We start from the raw sequence: 15,144 nt of genomic DNA on the forward strand, positions 1-15,144 counted from the left end.
CCTTCAGTTAAACCAGCAAGCATCTTGGGGGAAATGAGATCTGGGGAAATAAGATCCTGCATCTCATAAATAAAACTGGAAGAATCTGGTTCCATACTTGCATCCATGCATCTTTCCTCCCTAATACAATCTAAATATTGATATAAGCCTGTCAAGGGCAGGCAATAAGCGCTTGGCAATGCTAAAACACCTGTATCGTTCTTGCTAAGCAAGGCCACGTGCACCCAGAAGAAAAGGGACTTGGATTTTGTTGCACAATCATCATATTTTGAGCTTGACAGAAATTAAAGGTAGAGGTTAGTCAATGAACGATAATACGATCCTGAATAGCACAGTCAGCATAGGTAATGTTTGCTTCTTATCATCTCCATAGCATCTTTCGCAGCTTGTGGGTGAGTCTCATACCTTGCAAATGCCCCTGGGAGAATGACCAGGAGGCAAAAAAGTGAACAACTACCCTCCAGCGGCTGAAGACTCAACACACCGAAGGGGTGAACTGAGGCAGTTTGCAATTTCCACACAGTGTTTCAGTCTGTTGTTTAACAAAGTATACATGAATAGATGAAGTTTATACGGCAGCCTGTTTTTTTCCCAGCAGCCTTGCTGCCCTCTCATTAATACCTATTCTGCAGTCAGACACGGGCAATACTTTTGTACGGAATGAATTTCACTAGCCCTCTTTTTCAATTAGCAGCCAATGCTGTAAAATACACTAGTTTTTAAAAATGTTCGGCCTTGTTATCTTGCAGCTTTCTTCTTTAAAAACACCTCTCCTCTACAATTTCTACCTGCACCTGTTACCTCCTGCAAGTGATAACTTTTCTTCATTACCCGGCACACAAATTTAGACATTAATCCCAAAGGAAGGACCATAAAATTGGTTTCGGCCTGCCTTTAAATTTCCTTACTATTTACCTCAGCTAAATCCATGAGCCAATCTCTAGCTTTGCAGCTTTGCTTCCTGAACTCATGTATTAATGATATGTCAAAATCTAAAGCTCCCTGAAGAAAAGAGGTTGCCATGGGATACTGAGCGCTTAGGAGCAAAGTGTAGAAAGACGTATCCTGCTAAGAAAGGCTCCAAAGACCTTGCTGTGTCAGCCAGTATTGCTTTTTATCTCTTTAGATGAAACAAAATCACTGCTCTGGGAGTCACTGGGCATCTGTCAGCTCTGATTGCTCCATCGTACTGACCATTTCAACAGGACTATAGGAATCCATTAGTGGAAAGGAAACTCCTCCGGTTCTGCAAAAGCTCCAACTTTGCTGCCTGGTATCGGGGCTGCTCTCCTGCAACATATGTAGACAAATAATTTACCTCTCTGTAATCATCCTTTTTCCTCCTAGCTTTTTAAATGTCTCCGAAGCCATATGCAAAGATGTCGTGTGCTAAAGATTAGTGATGCTTATGAGGGAGGAAAAGAGAATAAGGCGCGAATGCTTTAGGTGGGGTTAGCTAGCCAGATGGACATCATTTCCTCAGAGGTAAAGCTGACTTTTGAAAAAGACAAAAGGAAAAGAAGAGGTGAAGACTAGAATATGTGACTGCTGAGGGATAATTTCCAAGAGAGAGCATAGCTTCTGCCAGAAGTGTGTGCTTGGTGAGAAAAATAGAAGTCTGAATTGCCCGAAGGCTAACAAGAGAGAAGGCATTTGTGACAAGTTCCCTGTGTGCATCAAAGAGCTTGGTCACTCATGTAGTTGGTAGCATTTCTATATTCCCTCAGTAACGTAGTCACACTAACATCTTTACAATTTCACTTTTTCTGAACACAAATTGCTGCCACAGAGCAATAGTACATACACAGAGGTGGCTTCTGACACAATCTTTAGCAACAGACAAGTTTACAGAAATTCAGGTCTGTCCGCAAATGATTCACGAAAGAGAAGAAAGGCTAAATTTGAATAAAAATTTGCACCTTTTTTTCCCATCTCCTGTAGCAAACTTACTCTTTGTAAGGGTAGCTGTAAAGATTTGATTGCAAATGTTGTGCGCAGTAATTGCATTGTTTTAAAAAGCTACCTAAGAGCACAATCTTCAACTGGCAAAACCAATTATGCATTTACATGTCTCATATGTTTCTAATTAATTTTTTTGAAGGAAAACAAGAAAATTTTGCCTCTGGATCAGCAATGATGTTCAGTTGAATTATCGGTGATATTGATTATTTCCCCACACAGCTATCTAAAGATACAGCTAACATACAGGCTTTGGTCTTCCTCTGTTGCAGTCATTTGTACAGATAGAAGTGAGGCAAAACGATGCATTGCGTACTTTCCAAGAATACGTCTGCTTCACCAGCCAGTGACTGGTGGAGGTAAGAGAAATTCCCCTATTATAATGGTTTCCAGTTGAAGACCATGCTAGATTCTGTCAGCAGGACCTCTTTTATATCACGAGCATCCAATGCTAAAAAGAAAACAAGAAACCAAGTATACATTTTAGCTATATAGGACAGATAACTTTTCATGGCAGAACAAGGAACATGGTGTTATTTACCTCCAACACGAGATAGAAGAAAGATTCCACTGAATATACCAATGAGACGACGTCGAAAATATTGTGTTCCTGTTTCTGAAAAGCCTGTATCACAAAAAATACAGGGAATTTACAGAAAAGAAGAACAAATTATTAAAGAAAAGGACGTTGTGATTTATGGGTAAAGATCAAAAGATTAATGCCCGGTTAAATTAAGACTATGGTGAATGGGCGTATGAAAATCAGTTTGAAGTATTGCAATGTCGTAAGCAATGAAATGGCAGAGACATTACTTCTGCTTAAGGGACAACATAACAAAAAGCGAATATGGTGTAATAATAGATAAGGAAACATCTCCCAACAGTGCATTTTACTGCACTGCACAGGTTTTCCTCGGAAACATTGAGGCTCACACCTCTTAATGTAAATGAACGTGCTAAATCATCAAGTTACCCACACGGGCAAAAGAACAGTCTAAAAGAGCTCTCTGTGCCAGTTTTCTCCTGTGAATTTGCAAGACTAAATTAAAAACTAAGAAACAAAAAAGTGTCTTGAGTTCAGAACAGCAAAAGAGAGCAGATTCTATAAAAATACGAGCTAAAAATTACAGTTCTTGGTTTTACTTCTTCTCATACTGGAAACTTTTGAATCTCTTCAAAAAACCCAAGACAGAATATAACAGTAAAACAAAATTGCCTTTGGTGAAACATTTCTCCTTGAAAAATATTTTTAGTTCAACAGTACTTTAAGTGTAAGAAATCTCTTACAAATTGCAAAATCTTTCAAATGAGAACTTTTTGTTTTGAAAAGCAACCACAGTGATTTTCTGTCCACTGTATTTTGTAATAAACATGAAATCCTCATTAATTTTTGACTGTATTATCATTAATCTACTGACTCATTGATTTTTAAATTTAAAAAATAAAAAGCAGCAAAACCCCAGGAAATCAAAATTATTGAAACAAGCAAAAAAACCTATTCAAGCTGCAACTAGTACCCAGCTCCCATTGTAAGCTTTTGAAAACCTCATCCTCCCTGGGGCGAGTGGAATCCACAATGACACAGTGGATTCAGATTGGACCGATGGCCTGGATAACCTGCACACTTAACTGCATGCAGCATCAATTCCCACCCACAGACCAGGATAAAACCCACACAATGAATAGTACATTTAGCCAGACAACAGCCTTGGATCATGAATGAAGAACAAAGAGCACCCTCATGTCTTTGAATTTAACTTTCTGATGCGAGGCATCACTTTCAGGTATAAATCAGAGCTCTTGGGAGTGGGGTTTTGAAAAACTCCTGGTTTAAGTCAGTGGCAAAACTTCCATTAACTTTTGTGAAATGTTACGAGCCCTTCTACAAAAATGTCAGCACTCTGAGGGACCGAACACTTAAACCGTTATGAAGCACAGCATCATGGTCAGTTCCTCAGAGTGGTAAAAGGGCATCTGTACACGTACAGTCCACTCAGAGAGTAGCATATGTTTGGGCCACGCGATGCTAGCCAACTAACGTAGACAACTAGTTTTCCTAGGCTCCTTCCATAGTCAAGTAAGAGTGATATGTAGCACTTGGCTACTTCCTATTGCTCTCACATTTAGCAAAACTGTCAAAAATTCAGCATATTCAGGCACAGTCCTGGTTCTCTGCTGCTTCCACCTAAAAGCGCTGCTGGGGATGGGATTTAATTCCCCTAACCAGACAGCTGTAGTGTTAAAGTATCTCTCTGAAACAGGCTTCAGCTCCCTTACATTGTGGGGTGCAGCAGAGAACTACCTAGATTACCGTTCATTTACCCAAACACAGACATCTTCAACTACAAGCAGCCCTGTCAATTAGAAACTGACCCTTGGAAATACAACCCCCCCGCTTTGAGCCCGCACTGAAAGGGAGATTGTTGTTTATTTTAATGTAACCTCTGTTAAACACAAAGTCAGAGCAGCTGCAGTTTTAATTCCTGGCTATAGGGCTGCAGTCAGCTTGCTAGTGTGCGACATATTCAGGCTCGACTTCCCATAGATATGGGGAAATCATTGGTCATTTTACATTTAAACAAATAACCCAGGAGAGCCATTAAATCTTTAAAACCTCAGCTTTAAACAATTCTCGAACCTCATCAAGGTTGGCTTTGTACCTCAGCTTGAGGATGACCTCAAATTGGCTATGACAAAGCTAAAACTACCTTACTCTTGCCACTACTGTCATAGTAAAGCAACACCGCTGCCATCTCATGTATTGAATGCAGTGTAAACACATCCCTTTTTTTCAGTGAAGACACAGCCTGAGGCTGCTGCTTCTCCTTTCTCTGTGTGTTGGAGCATGGCTGTCTTTTGAACCTCCTGAAGTCAGCAGGATCCCCTGGGTAATATCATGTTTATTTTAGAAAAGACCTATTGTTCTGGAGACTAAGACCGTTTCTGAGGCTATTTTGAAACTGCTCTTTCAAACCGTTCATTGTTCTAACCTTCAATTTTAGGGACATCAGAGGAAAAGTGATTAAAGACCCGTTTCCCCCAGCAGATACACTATTTTTATTCAGTTTTGATGCCCTATTTGGCTATTTATTGCCCTTATTGTTCCTTTTGATGGTTGCTAGGGAGAAGGAGATTAAAACTCAATGTGCAGCACAGCTCATTCTAGGGTATAATTTTTCTGGTATTTAAAATAATATATGCTAGATAATAGATAAAAATTACTGTGTTGAGCTTAAAAGGGGATATTATTGTGCCATATTTAGTTTTATTCTTTCCTAGTCTTCAAAAAAATGTTTCTTAAGGGATGCACAGGAAGAAGACAGATGTGATAAATACAAACAGATTTCCTCTGTGAATGCAAGAGAAGAAACATAAGCCCCAGAACAGCTGACTCTGTTTTCCTCCACAGAACAAAGAAAAAGTTCCTCTCTAGGCAGGACTAATTTACTTTAATTACGGTATTTTTACTGAAGTACGTGCTGTCATGCATTATTTGGAGCATATGATAGAATTCTGTGAAAAAAAAAAAAATTCTTAATATGGCTGTATTGGTGATAAAACTATTCAAAAAATGGGCAAATATCCCCTACTTGGTGATCAACTACATTGGGCAGGGCAAAACACGGCGTCTCCCTTGGAAAAAGCAGAAATCTAGTCAGCAATCATGTTTTGCTCTGGGCCTCTAGTTTCTTCCGGAGACTCTTGATTTCTTTGGGAAGGTTGGTCCTTCCAGACATGATCAGCAGTGAAGCGACAGATTCTGGGTAGGTCAGGTGATAAAGCTCTTTTTAGTGAAACCGAAACGGATGGTTGTACACAGGAGATGGACTTCCCCGTGAGCACTGCTAATCTGGAGTCGGTGTCCGGAGGAGGAGGAACAATTCACCCACTTCTGAGCCTGCCTGGACCAGAGGGAGGAAACTCCGCAAGGGGAGATCTGTCCCGTGCGGAAGAGCTGCACAGCTAAAACCAGGGCTGTAGGAACGGCTGTGCCAGCCGCAACGCACCGCTCGGCTTGCATTATTTGTCAAGGTAAGTAAAACAAGAGGCAACAAGTTTTATCAAGTAGGAAGAAAAAGCTCATTCAAGGTAAGTGACAGATTTTTAAAGCTCCTAAAACCTGGGAATGAATAGAGACTCGTGAGTGAGTTTGGACAAAGCATTTACATTCTTTGAGAAACAATATCTGAAACGGGGTAGCCGATTCCTGTTGCTGACACCTGTCAGGAAGAATTCAGAGAGGAATTTCTCCGCTATATTAAAAGAGAAAACATGCCCGTGGTCACAGCCTCCTCTTACTCCCTCGGGCTCAGTTTCTACAGCTGACTGCCTTTGGGCACATGCCTGTGTGCTGCTCACATAGTTTTAACAGGGTCCCATGAGGAGGAGAATTGGAAAGAGCGAGGTTTGATTCCCAGCCCCACCAAAGGGCTTCTTGTGAGCCCTGAAGCATCTCATTTCATCTACACAGTTCACTTCTTCATTCAAAAATGAATATAGTAGCACTAACCCATTCTACCGCAAACTATAACAATATTAATGTGCTTGTAACACTCAAATGTTACACTGATAAGCATCACGCAGAAGCACGCCTAAATATTCACAGTGGACAACGGATTGTCAGATCAAAGTGTTTGGCTATCTGTCTCCCATGAACTTCAGATCTTTCTCTCGCAGAGATTACAGCACGCCTCAGTTGTACGACCAGAACTGTAAAAGCTGAACATTAGCTGCCAGTATCACTGATTTAAAAAGAGGAAAAAAGTCTCATCAGCACAACTTGAAAGAGCTCTGAAAGATGCCAGTTTGGATTTCACAATTCAGCCTGTGATCGTTAGGCAGCCTGGGACTGTTGCACTGGACATCTTCTGATTACCCAGAAGCTATCTGCGCAGAGTGGTGGAATTGGCAAACATTGCAAGTACCAGGAAAGCTGTTTTTCTAACAGAACCTTAATTTACCAATGCCTGTCAAGATCAATGAACAAATGACCTCAGGAGTTACAGCTATTTTTTCAAAAGAAATTACAAGACCCAGTGGTAATGGATGCAAGAGAGACTCATGTAAAATACTAACTCAGCTGGTTTCCTCATGGATCCTTTAAAATCTGTGATCCCTGAAATTAAGTATTTCTAGAGATTATAAAGTGTGTCATTTACTACAGCAGTTCATATACTCCCTCAAACTCAAAACAAAAGATTCACAGAGATCATAAACTTGCCAAATACAAGACCTGGCATAGATACACATGCTTTTCTTCTGACTGTCAGGTTCTGGAGAACTTTCATTTATGAGAATATTTTTTTCCCAGCTTTCTAACTGCTCTTGTATGTGCGTGCTACTCTGACTACATGTGTTCATATAGAGCCGGAGAACTAATGTAACAGAGTAACAAGAATTTCAGCCTCAGTACATACTACAGGACGGAAGATGCTTCCTTTGAAGTAGCTTCAGTTTTATAAGCATAAACACCAGAAACTTGAAAAAACACATAGAGAACCCAATGAAAATAATGATCACGTAGAGGTCAGCTGATAGAAGAGCTGACAATATGACTGACTGCACAGTTCCAGGAGAGAAGGAACTCAGGATACATAAAAGGAAAAAAAGAGTTAGAGAGACAGTAGCCACTTAGAGAGTCAAGATTTAAATTAAAACAAGAGGTGTTGTAGAAGGCAGGTGAACTGAGCTGACATTTTATGGAATTAAACGCAACCTAAAAATGGAAATAGGGACTCAAAGGGATGATGTAAAAGTATGGTTTAAAAATAGTTTTCGAAGAACAGGAAGGAAATACATAAGGTGAACTTTTACTAGATTTGAAGATCAGCTATCAAGGGAAAAATGAAAATATTAACATTTAAGGAGATAGTGAAGGCTACAGAAAACGACTCCAAAACAGCACGGGCAATGTTAAAAGTCATTAGGAAGATGAAAAGGACTTCCCTGAAGATGCGAGATGAAAATATCACTATACTGCTGTAGCACCTTAAGTAAACAGTTGCTTAGGGTCAAGTATAGCATCGGCTACACCATTTTCAGATGGATCGTTTCGGTGGTCAGATGTTAGCCCGAGCTGGGACAAAACCGAATTGACTGTGAAGCACTCTAACGTGCGTGTGTTACTGCCACTGCCCAGAAGGAAGACTTATGGAAATATTTGCAACTGAAGTCTCCCCAGATGGAAGGAATTACAAATATATATCTACAGGGTACACCCCTTGGCTAACCACAGTAGTTTCAGTCACAGAAATGGCACCGAGATTTCTTGTCAGAGTCTAAGATGTTAGATAACCTATTTGATGCCAGATACGTTCAGTTAACAGCTATGGTTTCTATGAAGAATATAAAATACCAGTGTGATACTATACTGGATACCTCTTCTATTCCAAAAGTGCGTTTCCCCCGCTTTGCATTTTGGCAAACGTATTCCAACTTCAAGGAGATAAACATCAATTGTCCTGAAGCACTTAGTTTTAATTTAGAAGAAAATAAAGCCAGATAAAAACTGTAACCTTAAGTAGGTTAAAACGACAGCTTTGTCTGAAGGAGAAACAAACTAATTTAGAAATCTTCTGCACTGGATATTTACTACAATTTTGTTCAATCTTGATTTAAAATGTTTCAATCAATATGGCTTCAAAGCATGTCCCTAGTGAGATCTTACTGTCAGCTATTCAGCACATCAGCTCATCTAAAATCCTAAACCCAATCGCATGATATCTAAATGGAACCAGTCCCATTTTTTTAAATCAGATGGACACGTTGAAATTTTCAAAGGAAAATAATCAAGTCACAGCAAGAATTATGCAAAAACATATCAAAATGAACTACTGACGTCTTTTAAAATATCAAGCTCTCAAAATGAGCAAACTTGATCCTATTTTACTATAAAGCTAGACTATACTCAGATGTTGCTTTTTTTTTTAAAAATCTGAGCTTCACACATTTATACAGCAGAACGGGTCTCTTAAAATATCAGATTCAGAATTACTTAGGCTCCTTTCTTCATCTCAGTGTATCTGCCTTCTTTCTCATTTTGACTGGAAGAGCATGTAAACATGTATGTGCAAACTACTGTTCACATCAGGTGGACCTGCTTTTATAGGGAAGAGTACAAACAATAAAGTAACAGGATATTTGCTAATATAAACAATCTTACAGACAAAAAGAGAAGACTCGACTAAGACAAAGAGAACAAAACACAGAAACCTAATTAGAAGGTAAAGTCTAGATATAAAAGCAATTACAAACCTCAGCTGTGGGAAGCAATTTTCATGACGACAACAACAAGAAGCCATTTCACCTCCTCTCTGGGCCCCGGCCCTTCGCTTCCCTAACAGCCTATGTGGTGTCTCTGCACGCTGCATAGTGAGAAACAGGCCAAAATTTAACATTTCAGACCTGTAACTGGTGCTGAATCTATTTAATCTCAAACTGCAAGAGAAATGTTTGGATGCAAAATAAATTACGCTTCATTACAGTTACCTCTTCTTTCTTCGTAATCTAAATCCAGATACTAAGCTCAGGAAGTACTCACAATTCAGAGTCTCAGGTATATCTCAATATTACAACCAAAACTGAGCTTGAGTCTCTGTTAGAGGAGCTTATTACTCTAATCAACTAATGATGTCACCGAGTACAACGTAGACACGGTGCCTGTACTGAGACTGCTTTAATTCCTGTTTGAAGTCCCATGCAAGCTGTGATAAAACACTAATCATCAGAGATTTCCACACCCTTAAGTGATAATCTGCAAAGCTCTATGAATTTTGTATATAGCTGCTCCAGCATAAAAACCAGAAAGATAAGCCCACTAACTTACATAGCATTATTCTTGATTTAAACCAATATGACAAATATCACAAGTTTATGATTATAGTTGCAAATTGTCAATTTTGCTTAAAGGTAAAAAAAACCCCCAAAATGTGTAAATTTAGCTCAATGTAGTAAATAATAGGTGAAGAAGGTTAATGATGTCTAATTGGAATTTTCTTTTTTTCATATTTCAATTATTTTTTGCATAAAAAAGTATTGTTGGGAATGCCAAATAAGCCAAAAAGACACTTATTAGCCAAATAACACTAAACAAAAATGAAAATGAAATGCTTCTAAACTTAATTTGGGCATAGGGCATAATAATTATGAAACTTAATAAAAGGTAAACAGAGTTTCAAGAGTCATTTTTCAATTCAATTGACATGTAATGGGCTCCATTTACATGCAAAACATATCTTGGCTATATAAGCTACCCACAGCTGGCAGAGGTTCAATTTTCCAATTATAGCTAATAGATATTTCACTGTAAGTTGAGAGAAAAATTATATACACTATAAAAGCGTGTGATGACCAAGTAAGTTGAGAAGTATGTAATCAATGACAATCAAGATATGGAAAAGGAGGAGCAACTCTTGCTTCAAATGAGGAAAAACCGAGACACAACGGGTCAGAGGACCAACTAACTAAATTAGAGTTAACTAAATTAGGACAGAGGGACAGATCCTGGCGGCTGCTGGTGTACGCCAGGTGCGTGTGCGTACAGGATGGGTGTGTAAGAAAAAGTATGAAATAAGATGAGAATCATTTACCACTCGGCTACAGCTAGGAAGGTGCGATTTTGCACCTTTTCTGCTGCTCTTCTCTGCTTGTACTTGACTCCGTAGAGGCACCGAAGCCAGAGACACCATGGCAGGGTGAACGAACGGACACACAACCATGGGCTGATTTTCCAAATTTTAAGCGTGTCTTAGAGAGGGCAGCAGGCAAGCACACCTAAGCAGCGTAAGATCGTATGAGCCTTTTTGGAGGACTGCTTTGCAAACTGTACAAAGACAGACAATCAGGATAGTATTCACATATATCTCTGTGCACATTATACCCGTTATTTTTCACTGACAATACGGGTGTTATTTCAGCTCTCCTGCAGCATTACAAGGGTTCTTCAAGTAGCTTTGCTTGTTAAGAGCCTAACCAGGTAGTCAGGAGGAGTCAGGCCACCTCACCCAGCTGGTGTTGCAGGCGTGAATCTGGCTGGTGCTCTGGTTCCAGCCCCTGGCACACCATCTTCCTCCAGGCCCTGGGAACCTTCTCTCGCACCGTCCACCCTTATCTCCCTGTCTCACGCTGAAGCCTCAGGGATATATTCTGCCCAGAAAACACAGGAACAAACGGGAAAGCGGAGCAGTCCATAAGGCGGGGGCGGCGGCTCCCACCTGAGCAATACGTAGAGACCTCCAGAAGGAAAAACCGCACTGCATACAGATTTACAGCGTGTTGCAGGAAGGCCAGGCAGGATTTACGCCTGTAAACACTTGCTGCTGCTTGCACTGTTCTGTGGTAGGATTTCACAACAGGTGAGAAATGCAGCAAATGCTCTCAGATGATGATTTTTCAGCTTTTCTAAAATGACGGAAGTTTTTAGCAGCGTTAATTGCGTTCTGCACTAACTTACAGGGAAAACCTCTCCAAGAAATATCTTAAAAAGAGTTAATGGGAGAAAAGGACGTTTTTTCATGCTACTGCTACTGTTTGCAGGCGCGAGCACAGAATCTCTGTAGAACAGGAGAGAAAGGGAGGGAAGGATGGGGTCTGCAGCCAGAATAAAGCATTCACAACTGGGTTTATTTTGTGGTATTATGTATGCAGCAAATAAGCCATTTTGTTTGTATTTTTCTTTTTTTCTTTTTTTGAGGAGTGAAGAGTAAAGGTGAGATGTGAAAAAGATAGTTTTTAGCCTGTACGATTTATACATTCAGCTACTGTCATGATAAAAAAAAATATGGGAGAACCAGCAGCAATAGAGGTAAAAAAAGAAAGAACCGAAAACACAGGAGGGAAAGAAAGGGTAAGTAGAAGGAAATTAGGGCTAGATATAGCACCATATCTTATTATGGCACTACCTTTTGATGTAAAGGTTTCCACTATCTGCTTCAACAAAAGACTGCCTTATACAGCCTAAGAAAAGGTTAAGCCACAAGACAAGGGCAAAAGTGGAATGTTAATACAGGCAGAAATATATTCTTTTGTGAAAGAAGTGAAAAGCTTTCCTTCATTGTTTTATTCTAAGAGAACTTTGTAAAAAGCACATTTTCATGTGAATTCATGGTTTCCTCTGCAGCCTGTCAAGTGGTTTTCTCAGCATTTAATATCAGAGTGAGTGTGTAGATAGATTACAAGCTCACCCAGCCTATTATTTCACAGGATTTATAACTGTTGTTAGTTAAATAATATTTTTTGTGTAATACACCTTGTATAAGAAATCTGAGGTTTTCAGTCTTCACTTCAGCTCTGATCTGAAGGGAAAAGAAACCTTCAGGCTGGCACCGAGGACAGAACAGAGAAGCGATGTGGCCGAGATTAAGGCAGGGATGATTTCAGGATGTAATCTGAAGAGCTCACAAGGAATCCCTTCTTGCAGATGTCAACACAAAAGACGTCCTGACAGGAGGCACTTGGCATTTTTGCATCGCTCTTCATTCTGCACACAGGGACAGGGGCCAACGCTTGGGATCCTCCCAGGCTCTGTTAGGGCCGACATCACACACGGGTGTACGTATTAATGTCATCGCTGACTTAGCTCCAGCTGCAGAAATATTCATTGCCTTACTATGTCCTTCCTTCCCTTTCCTGGCCAGTGTTATGAGATCCTGCTTTTTTTTTCTCAGGGTGCTCAGAGGAGCTGAAAACAGACCAGTCCCTTGGCAAAGACACCGCCAGGGAACGGCTTCTTCCCAGTGGCCAAAGAATACCGCGAAGAAACATACAAAACCCAAGAAAATTGTTCTGAACATCTTGCCAAAACTCGACATATTGCGTTTGCAGATTTTCTTGTAATTACTGTATTTATTGGAAAGATACGTATATAAACACACATAGAGTGAACGTATACATGCGTATATGTACTGCATATATTACTATATGTGTGTGTCTACACCTGTTATATATGTATTTATATAATAATAAAATGAGGTTTTATTATGGCTAAGATATATTGCCAGAGCTGCAGGGTGCATTTTAGAGCACAAACGACAGGAAATCACCAGATTACTAGCACATTGGCAGTATATAGCTTGACAAGGTCCATTTCAACTATTGTTGCAAATAAAAAAAGGAGACTGACAAAACACTCATCCATTGCCAAAGCACCCTTCAGCCCATGCTGCCTTTCATCCTATTCTTCCATTTTACATATTTCCACTCACAGACATGCCCCAGCTTATGCTGTTGCTACACAGGGTGTAACTAACACACATTGTTTATTGGAAAGGATAACATTAAGGAGAAGAGTGTGGAGACCTCAGGAATGCCATCCAGCTCTCGTGCTATAGTTAATAAACTAATCATAAATTCCTGTTCAATTTTACTAGTGCTCCCTCTCCAAACTGTTGAATATATACGGCATTTCAAAACTACGGTTGCATGCTAGAGACTGAAAACCACAAACACACAGGAAAAATTACTTTGAAAAGCCAGTTTCAGGCTGCTGTTATAACTAAATTTCAGCTGGCGCCATGCTTAGCTTAATTACACAAAATGAAATAAAGGCTAAAGATAAAAACAGAAAAGCTATACCACAAAGGCAGTACCCCTGCATGGCAGGCAACGGAGAAGAGGAGGTGGGCACAGCGGACATGAGGAGTACACCGAAGACAGCTTGGGGTGGGGGAGCGAAAGATCCCAAGTCCCGCTGAGAACTGGCCTAAATTGCAGTTTAAGATTGCAGGTAATATAAATCAGTGTATTTAAACTCACTTAAATAAAGCTATACTACCTTACACCTGTTGAAAATCCTGTCCAATGTATTTCAGTTGATAGCAATGATAAGCTGAGAAGTGGATTTAAATTACTACTTGCATTAGATGAATCAGTAATAATGAAAATGCAACCACTGAGGAAAATATCCCCTCAAATGAGAGCCTTACGATGCTAACATTATGTTGCACACACTATTAAAGAATAGTTGAACAGGTTGATTAGCCCTTTCTAATGGTGCCCATCCATTATTAATAAAGCCATCATACTTTTAAGGCCTGATTCTCAATTATTTCATTAGCTGAATGAAAAATTAAGCAAAGATGAAGAGAGAAACATTTTAGCTTCCTTAGCAGCCCTGGAGAGGGAAACATTTTCTCCCACAGTGTATTTACCGAATTATTTGACAAGCTGAATAACCAACCTTTATCGTCAAGGATTTTTGCTGGTGAACATATGCCAATGAACCCACCAGATTTGTTCATTAAGTCTGACTCATGGGAAGATTGAAAAGAGTGCACCATATCAGCAGTAGGAAAATGCCAAAAGATTTAGATGCTTTGCTTGACCTTTGTTTATGAATTGGCTTCCTCCACAAATGGGGCTGAAAGCCTCATAAAAATCCTTCATCTTTTCAAAAAGGGCAAAAAGGAGCCTTCTTGAAATACAAGCTCAGTAATACTTACGCACAAATCCTTTTTTTCCAATTTATATAAAACTCGCCATACTTTTTTTTCCCATTCAGCAGATCACTCGGAAACAAAAAAGTGCTGTTCAGGCCAACTGAGATGAAATTCATAAACAGAAGAGCAGAACTTCTAAGAACAAATCAATGTTTAAAACTCGAGATGCTTCCCGTTCTTCTGCTCATCTTCCCCATACTTATACAAGCTTACTAGTCACCACATTTCCATTTTCTAAGAGATTAATACCCACTACCGTATGTGAGAGCCAGGGATGCAGCTAATGGCCTACCATAGAGCAAGAGATACATACTGATTTTTGTAGACCAGATTAGCTCAGCCCATTGAATTTGTTTTCCATACACAGGCAGTAAGTGACACCAGCCTCTAGGCTGATAAGCAAGCCGTGGTTTGCAAGCATTGTGTGTGTCTGAACTATAGCCAAAGGGGGATGAAACCTTATTTGTTTGATCCTCTTAAACGTTTTGTACCTATTCCTTAATTCTTTCTGAAAGCCTCCATACGCACTGCAGACCTCCTAATAGTTACTCTGAAACAACAGCTGCCCACAGAACGTTGCTCAACAAAGACTTCTTTCAAACTACAGAGGGACAGGACTGAAGGAGAGGCAATTTACAATTGTATCATGCAAGAGTTGACGCAGGGAGAAATGGATGAAAAAATTTCCCCAATGATTCCCCAAGACACAAGCAGATCATGGCAGCTGCTGTTGCTGCATCCTTGCCGCTAA

The 15,144-nt window shown here is 39.9% G+C and overlaps 1 protein-coding gene across 1 annotated transcript in view; it reads right to left on the minus strand.

Annotated features, from left to right (window-relative positions):
* LOC126051298 (poly(rC)-binding protein 3-like) overlaps nt 1-15,144 on the minus strand; it is a 520,061-nt gene that overhangs the window by 256,874 nt on the left and 248,043 nt on the right. The window lies entirely within an intron of this gene.

Source organism: Accipiter gentilis, chromosome 27, assembly GCF_929443795.1.
Source record: "Accipiter gentilis chromosome 27, bAccGen1.1, whole genome shotgun sequence".
NCBI classification, from domain to species: Eukaryota; Metazoa; Chordata; class Aves; order Accipitriformes; family Accipitridae; genus Astur; species Astur gentilis.